Here is an 11,524-nt window from a genome sequence, read left to right as displayed (position 1 = left end):
CAAGCCTCCTACTGGATTTCACTGCAGCTGGATATTTGGATTCTGTGATGGGGCAGGTCACTGCACCTTTCTACCACAGAGGTTGTTATTCCTGTCTCTGACAGCTGAATTAGGGTCTCTTGTATTTCAGTGTTCTGGAAGAGAGGCAGAGCCTTCAGTTCCCTGGCACAATGCTTCTATGTGTGTCAGCTGTGCAATAGCACCTGACTTATGAAATGTCTCTGTCATATGTAAGAAAATATAAAAACTGGTGATTTAAAGAATTAACTATCCCAAAATGTGTGCTCTTGACAATATTTAAGAGTTTAACTTGGTCTTTTGTTGGTGGTTTCACACTGATGACTAGCCAAACTCCACCACTCCTCTCTCTCACTCCCTCTGCTCTCCTCAAAGGAACAAGGGGAGAAGATACGATGGAAAGGGCTCAAGGGTTGAGATAAGGACAGGGAGATCACTTACCAATTACTGTCACAGGCACAATGGACTCAGCATAGGGATATTAATGTAATTTATTGCCTATTACTATCACACCAGAGCAGTAAGAAATGAAAACTAATCCACCTCCATCCACCCCCTTCCACCTCCTCCCCCCCCCAAGCAGTGCAGGGGAACTGGGAATGGGGGCTGCAGTCAGTCCATGGCGCTTCATCTCTGCTGCTCCTTCACGGTCACTCTCTGCCCCTGCTCCACGTGGGGTCCCTCCTACGGGATGCCATCTTTCCTGAACTGAGCCTGCGGGGGCTGCCCACAGGCTGCAGCTCTTCAGGAACTGCTCCCACATGGCTCCGTACCACGGGGTCCATCCCCCAGGAGCAAACTGCTCCAGCACGGGTCCCCCACGGGCGGCAGCTCCCCCCAGACCCCCTGCTCCTGCGTGGGCTCCTCTCCACGGGCTGCAGCTCCAGCCCAGGGCCTGCTCCTGTGGGGGCTCTCCATGGGCCACAACCTCCTCCAGGCCACATCCACCTGCTCCACCGGGGGCTCCTCCACGGGCTGCAGCGTGGAGATCTGCTCCGTGTGGGACCCATGGGCCGCAGGGGGACAGCCTGCTCCACCAGGAGCCTCTCCAGGGCCTCAGGGGAATTTGTGCTGCATGCCTGGAGCACCTCCTGCCCTCCTGCTGCACTCACCTTGGGGGCTGCAGGGCTGCTTCTCTCTCAGCTCTCACCCCTCTCTCCCAGCTGCTGTAGCACAGCAGATTTCCCCTTTCTTCAATCTGCTCTCCCAGAGGCCCACCCAGCATCACTCATGGCTCTGCTCTGGCCAGCAGTGGGTCCCTTTCGGAGCAGGTTGGAGCTGGCTCTTATCTGACCTGGGGCAGCTGCTGGGCTCTGCTCGCAGAAGCCACCCCTGCAGCCCTCCTGCTACCAAAACCTTGTCACGTAAACCCAATACATCTTTATGATTGAATTTATATTTATTCTACTCTTGAACTTCTAGTCTCCAGCCAAACACAGAACACACATATTAAGAGAGAGAACACACATATTTAAGAGAGCTTTTGCTTAAATCTTTATTCAGGAGGATGCTGAATTTATGGCCCTTTTCCCGAACTGAAAGGAAAGGAATAGAGAACATTCTGGGAAAAAAAATAAAATGGTTACTGCTGCAAGTTTGCCTTCCATACAATTTTATCACAAAGTAACATGACTTCACTGAAAACAGGTGGTCTCTGAAATGAAAACTACATGCCGTGCATTCTTAATTAAGATCTAGGAGACACTGAAAAAAGATGCAAAATTCTCATGGCTTGTGAACATCAAGACATGCTTTAAATTTACAGATTTAAATTTACAGGTATTAAGAAATTAATTTTTGACATTATTGTGTTTCAGGGAATATGCAAATATTTGAATGAAATTCTTAGAGTCACAGACTTAATATAAAAATAAACAAAAAAAAAAAACAAACAAAAAAACTATATATTGAGTCTTTTAACTACAGTGAACAGGCTAAAAATTACTTTGAGGATCATAACCTGCCACTTAGTATGTGATATATATTATTCCCTTGTGGCTGCTTGTGACTGTAGATAACAAATTCTCATCACTGCAGGATGTGGGTTTTTGTTTTTAGAGTGTAATAATTTTTTTCTTATGCATTTAAGTTTGGAATTGTACTCAGCTTTTCTTGAGCTTAACAAAGTAATGTCCAGCACACAAATACAGAAGTGGTTTCACACTTCCAAATAAATCAGTAGAAATACTCTGTTAAGTTTGATGAAAGTATGTATTATATCTTTGATTGGACATATGGATAAATTGAAAGCAGAAAATGAAGTATAATGTGAGATGGGAAAAAAAAAGTACTATCTCATGAAATACTTTTAAGTGTTGAAGCTCTGTTGTAAAACATCTGGTCTTTTAAAATGCTTGGGCTGAAATGTGACAGCCTTTGTAACAACCTGTACACTTGGTGAGGAGCCTGAGGAGCAATTTCTTGCCATTGAGATTTCCTGCTATAGCTACCCTCTGTGTCTCTTCTCATATCCCCTTTTAATCTTCACCTCCGAAGACTGTACAGTACTAGAAATAGATGAAAGCAAAAAAGCAGAAGGAAAGATGTTAAATGGAAACTATTGCACTAAGAACTCAAAGGCAGTCTCGAAACATACACAGTGGAAATGCTTGTGTGTTTTTTTTTTTTTTTTTAAGCAAACATATTCTTCAATTCAACCTCTGTCTTTGATTTCAACGGAAACTATGTTTGCGGAGGATGGTGTTGCCTACCTTGCAGTCACTGCATAGCCTAGTTGCGCAGCAGGAACCAGGATATGGAGTACATTTCACCTGTAGTATAGACACAGTGAGACCTGCTTCAACTGTCTAATGATTCCTGGAGTTTCTTCTAGTATGATATGGGAAGCATTACATTTCTTAGAGAAGCCTCTTTCTTCCACACAGCTGATGTTGCCTGACACATTTTCAAATTAGCAAGTATCTGTAGGCCCATTTGACACAATAGAAAGAGGCTAAATGAAGTGGGAGGAAGAAGATCTGATTTAACCACTTCAAGAAGCAAAGTAGAATTACTGAATTTGCTCAAGTGAGCAAAAGGTAACTATTTTTTTTTCTGCACAGCACTGCATCAGAAGCAGTAGATTTGTTTAATAAATGCAGAAGGGCAAGTCGGTTGACAGAATGTGCCAAGGAAAAACGAAGGGTATTGTGATTCTACATGGAATGAAACATGGAATGCAAGAAGTAAAAAGCAGGAGAAAGAATTGTATGTTTCTTAAGCTATTTTTTTTCTAGCGAACTACAGCAGGTCTTAATCAAATATCTCCTCAGATCTGTTACCTCTACATTTTCCTCTCCTATCTTTCCCTTCCACAATATTTAGTGACTTTATCACTGCCTCCCCTTTGTAACATATAAAAATTCAGATTCTTAAGTGGTCATTAATGGGCATGTAATCTGTTTTGTCTGAGGATCACTGCCAGACTGCATAGCCCTACAATGAGCTATTCTTCACAGCCTTCCTGCATAACCTTTTTGTGGGTACTGATTTTACACCTCTCTTCTACTCTAATTTTCTGTTCAGTCTACATTATAGCATCTATTAGTCACAGAATGTGGAAAAGTATAAAACTCTGCAGCTGGAGTACTCTAAGGATTGCAAATAGCCCAAGAAAGGTTTGAGACCTTTGGGTGTAATGGGCTGTAAAAGTAAAAGCTGTGATTTACTGTTTCTTCCAGTTACTGAAACCTGATGGCCAGCCCACCTTCTGTGGAATTCAGTGATCTGCAGATGTTTATATCTAATAAGAAGTTTGAGTAAATTGTGGTCATTTTCCTTTTCCTTTTAATGCATTGTACTTCCATGACATTGTGTAACTGTTTTTGCACAATGATTTTTGTGTCATTCAGTTCAAAGACAAAAATACTACACAAAGATTTATTATTATTATAAAAGCAAAACAGCTGAATTATTTCTGTTCTTTCAGGTTAAATCAGACTAAAAATGAAAAATGTTAATATCTAGACATATAACTATGCATGAACATGCAGTAAGAGCATATATGATACACATACACACAGAGATCTTGGATATATATACCCATGTAATTTATGTAAGAGAAAGAAACTCAAGAAAATAGAAAAGATAAGTGCTTATCGTACCTAAAACAAGAGATTTGGCATTATTTCAACAGAGAATTTCTGTCTTTGTTTCTATATTCCACTACCAAAAAAAAAATACATGAATACATTTATATATATAAATATATATAGAACATCATAGGACAATGTGATTCTTAAGGGCAGTGTTTTCCTTCCCCAGGTGTGGCTGTAAAACCTCCAGGCAAATGACTGATCAGCTTAATAACATCTAGGAATTAATTCAAAAATATGCTGTGAAGGAGAGGAATTGTTATGCTTAAGATATTTTCATGGGGGAAATATATATATATATATACACACCTAATGTGTAAAGTCAATAATTTATTGGTTTTGTTTTGTTTTGTTTTTATTATTGTGTAATTAAAATTCTGTCTCCTTGAAGAATTCTTATTACCACAGTTCCTCTTATTACAAAAAATAAAGAGTGCTGTTAGAAGAAGTAAGTTGAAACTGCCATGCATACTGTCCTCATATCTACCCCTTTTATGTTTTTAAGTGCAACTTTCCAACACCACCTGGATGCAAAGGTTAGCTTCAGTTAGGAGTATGGCTAGTTCTCAATATCTTGAGTCCTCCACTAGGACTCAATGATTTCTTCCTTTGCATGTAAAACTCATAGGGACATTTTTATATGTTGGCTAGCATGCTCACAACTTGCTAATTCTTCACTGGTTTTCAAGTGCATCTTTCATCTGGATTTACTTTTTATGGTGCAGTGATTAAAAACATAAAAATACTGTAAGGGAATAGGAAGTGAGATATAATTCTCTCTCTTCCCACATGGTGGCTTCATCACTTAATCTTCCTCTTCATAATCTTTATAAAACTTGACTCTTTTCTATGTGCTAAACCTCACAGAAGAGTGAGCAGTCTGCCCTCCTACTACCTCACAAATCTAATTGGTTATTGGACTGCAGACGTGGCTTTGAATCTTTCAAGCAGTATGGGATTCAGCTGTAATATCACTTAGGCAAATTCTTACCCACTAGTCTGGTCTACAAAAAGTTAATGAGAAAAGCATCAGATTTTCTCTCTTGCACTTTTTTTTTTCCTCCTTTTTTTTGCCCTTTTTAAATATTCAGTACAACTCAAAACTACTGTTCAGTCCCTGAATTCAGTGCCTCACCAGAAGCAAGGTCTAGGTAAATTTTTCAATTGAGACTTCAATGCCAATACAGTGAGGAAATTTTTCATAATACTCAAGTGCGTTAGCTATTAGTAGTTAGTTCTACCACAAAGCCTTTGACAGAACTTCAGGCATATAATGTGTTCCTTAACAATAACATAAACAGCTCTGACAAAGACAGGTAACTGGTATGTTTGTGTGAATGTATGTATGTATTTATGATTAGACCTAAAATTATTTAATAGACATAGTTCCCAGGTGCTGACTGATTCTCAGGAAAATAACTTATGTAAAGAATAACTTGGAACAGGAAGACATTCTGTAATTCCTTTGATCAGGCTAAAATATTGAGAAAGTCAAGGGAAGAAGCAACTGAGTACATAAATCAGGTTAGGCACAAGAAAAACTACAAACTAAAAAAAAAAAAAAAAAAGGATTAGTTGTGATTTAGCTGTGTTTAGTGTTTAGTTAGCAAAGACTGCTGCAGGAAAAAAAAAAAAAAAGGTGTTCAGCCTTCATGTGAAAATTAATTAACCGAGAAGCTCACATACTGTCACAACAGTGGAATTATTTTTTTTTCTTTTGTAATTGAAGATGCTAGCAATCGTACAAATTTACTAAAAGTGTTGTGTTTTCTCCAATGTTGCCAATTTAACTAAAAGAATGGCTATCTGAGTACAAAAATCTGATTCAAACAATAATTAGTTTAAGGAAGTCTTATGCTGTTTTTGTTTGTTTGTTTGTTTGTTTTTTCAGGGGTTAAACTGAACTGTGACATATGCCTTTAGTATCATTTCAAATGACTCATTTGAAAACAAAGTAATCAATGACTTTTTTAATTACATGTTATCTGGAAAAGGCCACTTTTTATTATTAAAATAATATGGATAATCATTAGAAAAATGTACGTGAAGTAGTTTAAAATTCAAACAACAAAGGTTATTAAGCTTAACTAAGCTTAACAGGCAAATTAGTGTAGACATGAAACTTTTTTTTCATTCTTCTCAGTACTATCATTTCCTTATATGGTAGCAAAAATAACTCTTTGTTACTGTTTCTTTTTTGAGGGAGGGAAGAGAAGGCTGGAGAAACAGCACTTTTTTCATAACAGCATATAACAAAGCATTCGCATATCCTGTAGCCATTCAGAAACAAGAAATGTGTCTCAGATTTAGTTCATATAGCCAACTAATGCTGCCATGTCATGCAACACACAGGGAGTGATACATGAGAGTTAAAGAAATAGGTCTCCAAATACAAGAGGGATTGAGTGATTTAAGGGTACAAATATGGGTCTACACATACAGGTAGCTAACATATATATATATGTATTTCTGTTCCACAGATTACTGAAAAGGAGTCCTAACACTTTTTGATTCAGTTCTGCTCCTGAGCATCATCAGATTTCAAACATACAAGAACAATTTTCTGGAGATCATCTCTGTTTTGAAGGACAACATCTGGACAGCCAGTAGGAGAGCTGAGGTAGTGAATATTTAAACCAAACTATTTTGGGAAAATGTTTTTGAGCTTTATTGCTTGCATTTATTAGTTTATAAAATTAAGATCAAACATTGAGGCTTTTGATAACAATTCAGCTTGAATAATCTTGCCAATAGAACATAGATTAATAAAAAGAGAGATCCAGTTTTCTGGATGTTACTGGTAGTAACCACCATGGGTTTGTAGAAGGTACTGTCTTAAAAGTGTTCACCACCCCTTGCAAATGTTTTAAAATAATCGCTGTGGTATACTTGGGACCTGATTGTGCTGAATAACTACTTAAAAATAGTTTTTGTCTCATTTTTAATAGTATCTGATTGATTCTGGAAAACTCTGGAAACAAGAATTAGATACTACGTCTATATTGCACTTCTAACCTCACAGGTATTTCAGCGTGATTTGGTCTGGTTCTAGAATACAGTGGGTTTATTACAGGAGTCTGAATTCACAGGCAAGTTCTCATGAAAGTAAAATTAAAGATCAAGGCTAATGCACCTGGTTAAGCAGTCAAAATTTGTTCCTAAATAATCTTAAGTGGCTTATGTAACTCACTGCATGTTTTATTTTCATATTCAAAAGAATACAAATGTATACTAATGATACAGGTGAAGGTGAAAAGTGGTCTGCTCATTAAGAGCCCATTGTGACACAAACTGGTGCAGTGTAGCAGCTGTAAGTATGATTCTTTTGTATCTGATATTAATTTTCAAGATGAATGATGGATATTCAGTTTAAATTTATCATGAATACATCTGCAGATGGAAATAAGATGGAGTAAATGTCTGTGGTTGTCTGTTAACAGGTGTGCTTCATCATATAATAGTTGAATGACTTATGATCATGTAGTTCAGAACACCTCTAATTAATTTTTGAATTGAGTCTTCATTCTCAACCTCAAGGTATGTTTTATTAGTAGGTCAACATAAAGAGTCTGCTAAAGTGCAGTGTGTGGCTGTGCAAATATATTTGGAAGCGCATAGTTCATTGTTGGATGTCAGACATTTTACCTGCCTACCTAACTAATTGAGAATCATACCGTAAGACTAGAAAGCCATTGTAATGAATGAGACAGTGTAGTCTGACCAGACATAACTGAATTAGAACTGATGAACTTGATATGAGTAGATTCACACTGTCATTTTAAATATAACACAGTTTAACTTATTTTCCTGCCCTTGAGAATTTATTGCAACCACTAAAAGTATAGGAAAGAATGGTGAATTTTAATTTGCTTTCTCTGTTACAAGCCTTATTATAGTAGCAGATTTATTGAAGGATAACCTTTCTATAAAAAAGCGGCGTTGCTCTAAGTTCATGTAAAATAGACATTCTAGCATCTAAGAGATGTCATTAATGTCCCTGAGGAGCAAGAGGTGGTAGAAGGAGAGAAGAGGGAAGAGTGTTTCCAGAGTCATAAATGAAAACTCATTCTCTGTTCTTTTTCTGTCCAAAGAACGGTAGAGATAAATTTAATACATAATTTTATTCGAAAATTTAACTTTCTGCAGATTTCTGTTTATCAAAATTGTAAGAATTCTGTAAGTCTTTAAAGTCTTTTGATAGCCCAACTTTGACAAATATGCAAGGATCATTTCTCTAGATATTCTTTCTACATAAATCTATAATAACTGGTGACTAAACCAACTTCTGGCCCGACAGCCTTTGTGCATGATTTTAACTTCATGCTCTTTTACTCTGAGTCTTGTGTCTGTTTCTTAAAGACATGTCATTTATTCGCAGAAACACAGAATGGGTGAGATTGGAAGGGACATCTGAAGATCATCTAGTCTAACCCCCCTGCCAAGCAGGATCACCTAGAGCACATTGCGCAGGATGGCATCCGTGCGGGTTATGAGTATCTCCAGAGAAGGAGACTCCACAGCCTCTCTGGGTAACCTGTTCCAGTGCTCTGTCAGTCTCATATTAAAGTTTTTCCTCATATTCAGCTGGATCCTGTGTTTCAGTATCTGCCCTTTGCTTCTATCACTGGGCACCGCCAAAAAGAGTCCAGCCCCATCGTCTTGACATTCACCCTTAATATATCTGTATATATTGATAAGATTCCCTTCTCAGCCTTCTTCTCTCCAGGCTAAACAGGCCCAGCTCTCAGTCTTTCCTCATAAGAGAGATGCTCCAGTTCTCTAATCATCTTTGTAGCCCTCCACTGGACTTTCTTCAGGAGCTCCATGTCTCTCTTGTACTAGGGAGTCCAGAACTGGACACGTTATCCAAATGTGGCCTCACCAGGGCTGAATAGAGTGGGAGGATGACCTTATTTGACTTGCTGGCAACACTCTTCTTAATGCACCCCAGGATGCCATTGGCCTTCTTGGCCACAAAGGCACATTGCTGGCTCATGATTAACTTGCTGTCTGCCAGGACTCTCAGATCGTTCTCCACAGAGCTGCTTTCCAGCAGGTCAGCCCCCAACCCATACTGGTTCATGGTGCTATTTCTTCCTAGGTACAGGAACCTGCAGTTGCCTTTGTTGAGCATCATAAGGTTCATCTTAGCCCAGCTCTCCAGCCTGTCTCTCTGAATGGCAGCACAGTCTTCTGGTGTATCAGCCACTCCTCCCAGTTTAGTGTCATCAGCAAGCTTGCTGAGAGTGCACTCTGTCCCTTCATCCAGGTCACTCATGAGTGTTGAACAAGACCGGACCCAGTACTGACCCCCAGGGGACACCATTAGCTACAACCCTCCAACCAGACTGTGCTGCTCAGCCACTCTCACAACACTCGAGTTCTGCCACCCAGCGAATTCTCAGTCCACCTCACCGTCCACTCATCTAACCCACACTTCCTGAGCTTACATCTGAGGATGTTCCGGGAGACAGTGTCAAAAGCCTTGCTGATGTCAAGGTAGACAACATCTGCTGCTCTCCCCCCATCTACTCAGACAGTCATTCCACCATAGAAGGCTATCAGGTTGGTTAAGCATGATTTCCCCTTGGTGAATCCATGCTGACTATTCCTGCTCTCTTTCTTTTCCTTCATATGCTCATAGATGACACCCAGGATGAGCTGTTCCATCACCTTTCCAGGGATGGATGTGAGGCTGACTGGCTTGTAGTTTCCTGGTTCCTCCTTCGCGCCATTTTTGAAGACTGGAGAGACAGAGGCTTTCTTCCAGTCCTTGGGCACCTCCCCCATTCTGCATGACATTTTAAAGATTATGGAGAATGTCCGTGCAATAACTTCCACCAGCTCCCTCAGCACTCATGGGTGCACCCCATCCAGGCCTACAGATTTGTGAGTGTCAGGTTTGCCTAAATGATCTCTAACCCAATCCTCCTCAACCAAGGGAAAGTCTTCCTTTCTCCAAACTTTCTGTCATGTCTCCAAGGTCTGGGATTCCTCAGGTCTGGCCTTAGCAGTAAAGACTGAAGCAAAAAAGGCATTCAGTACCTCTGCCTTCTGTGTATCCTTTGTCACAAGGGCACCCACGCCATACAGCAGCAGGCCCACATTTTCTCTAGTCTTCTTTTTGCTACTGATGTGTTTGAAGAAGCCCTTCTTGTTGTCCTTCGCAAGATTTAATTCCAAATGGGTACCTTCCTTGTGGCATCCCAGGATACTCTGAAAGTGTTCCTACATCTATAATCTATATATTTTTTCCACATTCCCTATATATACTTCCTTCTTCTGATTGAGTTTTGCCAGAAGCTCCTTGCTCATCTATGCAAGTCTCCTGCCCCCTTTGCTTGACTTCTTATTCTTAGGGATCCATCCATCTTGGGCTTGGAGGAAGTGATGCTTGAATATTAACCAGTTCTCTTGGACCACCCTTCCTTCTAGTGCCCTAACCCATGGGTCTTCCTCCAAATCTTTCACTGAAAAGCCAAAGTTTTCCTTCGTAAGTCCAGGGTTGCAATACTGCTTATTGCCTTGCTTCCTCCGTGCAGTATCCTGAACAATTCCTAATGAACATTATTTTTAATTGTTCACTTATAACATTTCTTATGTAAAAATACGTTGTGGTTTAATCTGGCAGACAGCTAAACACCACACAGCCATTTGCTCACTCCACTCCGTCAATGTAATGGGGGAGAAAATTGAAAAGTGCAAGAACTCATGGGTTGAAATAAGGACAGTTTAATAAGAAAAAAAGAATAATAATAAAAAAAAAAAGATGAAAAAAAAAGGGAAAAGTGAATAAATAAAAAAAAGATATGCAATAAAATTGCTTACCACCAGCTGACCAATGATTCAGGTGCCCCCCCCTAGCCAACTCCCCCTGGTTTTATTGTTCAGCATGAACGATGCATAAGATATGGAATATCCCTTTGGATATTTGACAGTTTGGGTCAGTTGTCCTGGTTCTGTCCCCTCAAAGCTCCTTGTGCACCCCTAGCCTCCTTTTTTGCAGGGCAGCACAGGAAGCTGAAAAGTCCTTAACTTAGTGTAAGCACTGCTCAGTAACTACTAAAGCTTAAGTGTATTATCAGCATTATTTTGATCCTAAATCCAAAACACAGTGCCATATAAGCTACTAGAAAAAAAATAACTCTATCCCAGTTGAAAATAGGACAAAAAATAATCCACGATTGCCCGTGAAACACAAATCATTCTGTATTTTGTTCCACTTCTATAAAGGAGGATGATTTGCAACAATTTTATGCCCAAGTGTGAGCTGTTTATTTACTGGTGAAGAATATGCCCTAAATTGCTCCACATGGGGTTGGGGCAATCCCAGACAGGAGTACAGACTGGGAGAAGAACACATTGAGAGCAGCCCTGCAGAGAAGGACTTTGGGGTTCTGGTGGATGAAAGG

At 39.6% G+C, this 11,524-nt stretch overlaps 1 protein-coding gene across 4 annotated transcripts in view; it reads left to right on the top strand.

Moving 5' to 3' along the window:
* CNTN5 (contactin 5) overlaps positions 1-11,524 on the top strand; it is a 677,796-nt gene that overhangs the window by 181,720 nt on the left and 484,552 nt on the right. For 3 of the 4 annotated variants that reach the window (XM_083820927.1, XM_083820925.1, XM_083820926.1), the window contains exon 3: positions 6,593-6,732. The exons of the other annotated variant lie outside the window; for it this stretch is intronic. The gene's annotated coding sequence lies outside the window, so the exon portion shown is untranslated. The remainder of the gene's footprint in view (positions 1-6,592; positions 6,733-11,524) is intronic. 4 annotated transcript variants of the gene reach the window in all.

The sequence above is a fragment of the Anser anser genome (assembly GCF_964211835.1).
Source record: "Anser anser genome assembly, chromosome: 1".
In the NCBI taxonomy this organism is placed as follows: Eukaryota; Metazoa; Chordata; class Aves; order Anseriformes; family Anatidae; genus Anser; species Anser anser.
The sequence above is the reverse complement of the archived record's forward strand: the minus strand, read 5'-3'. Positions and strand labels throughout refer to the sequence as shown.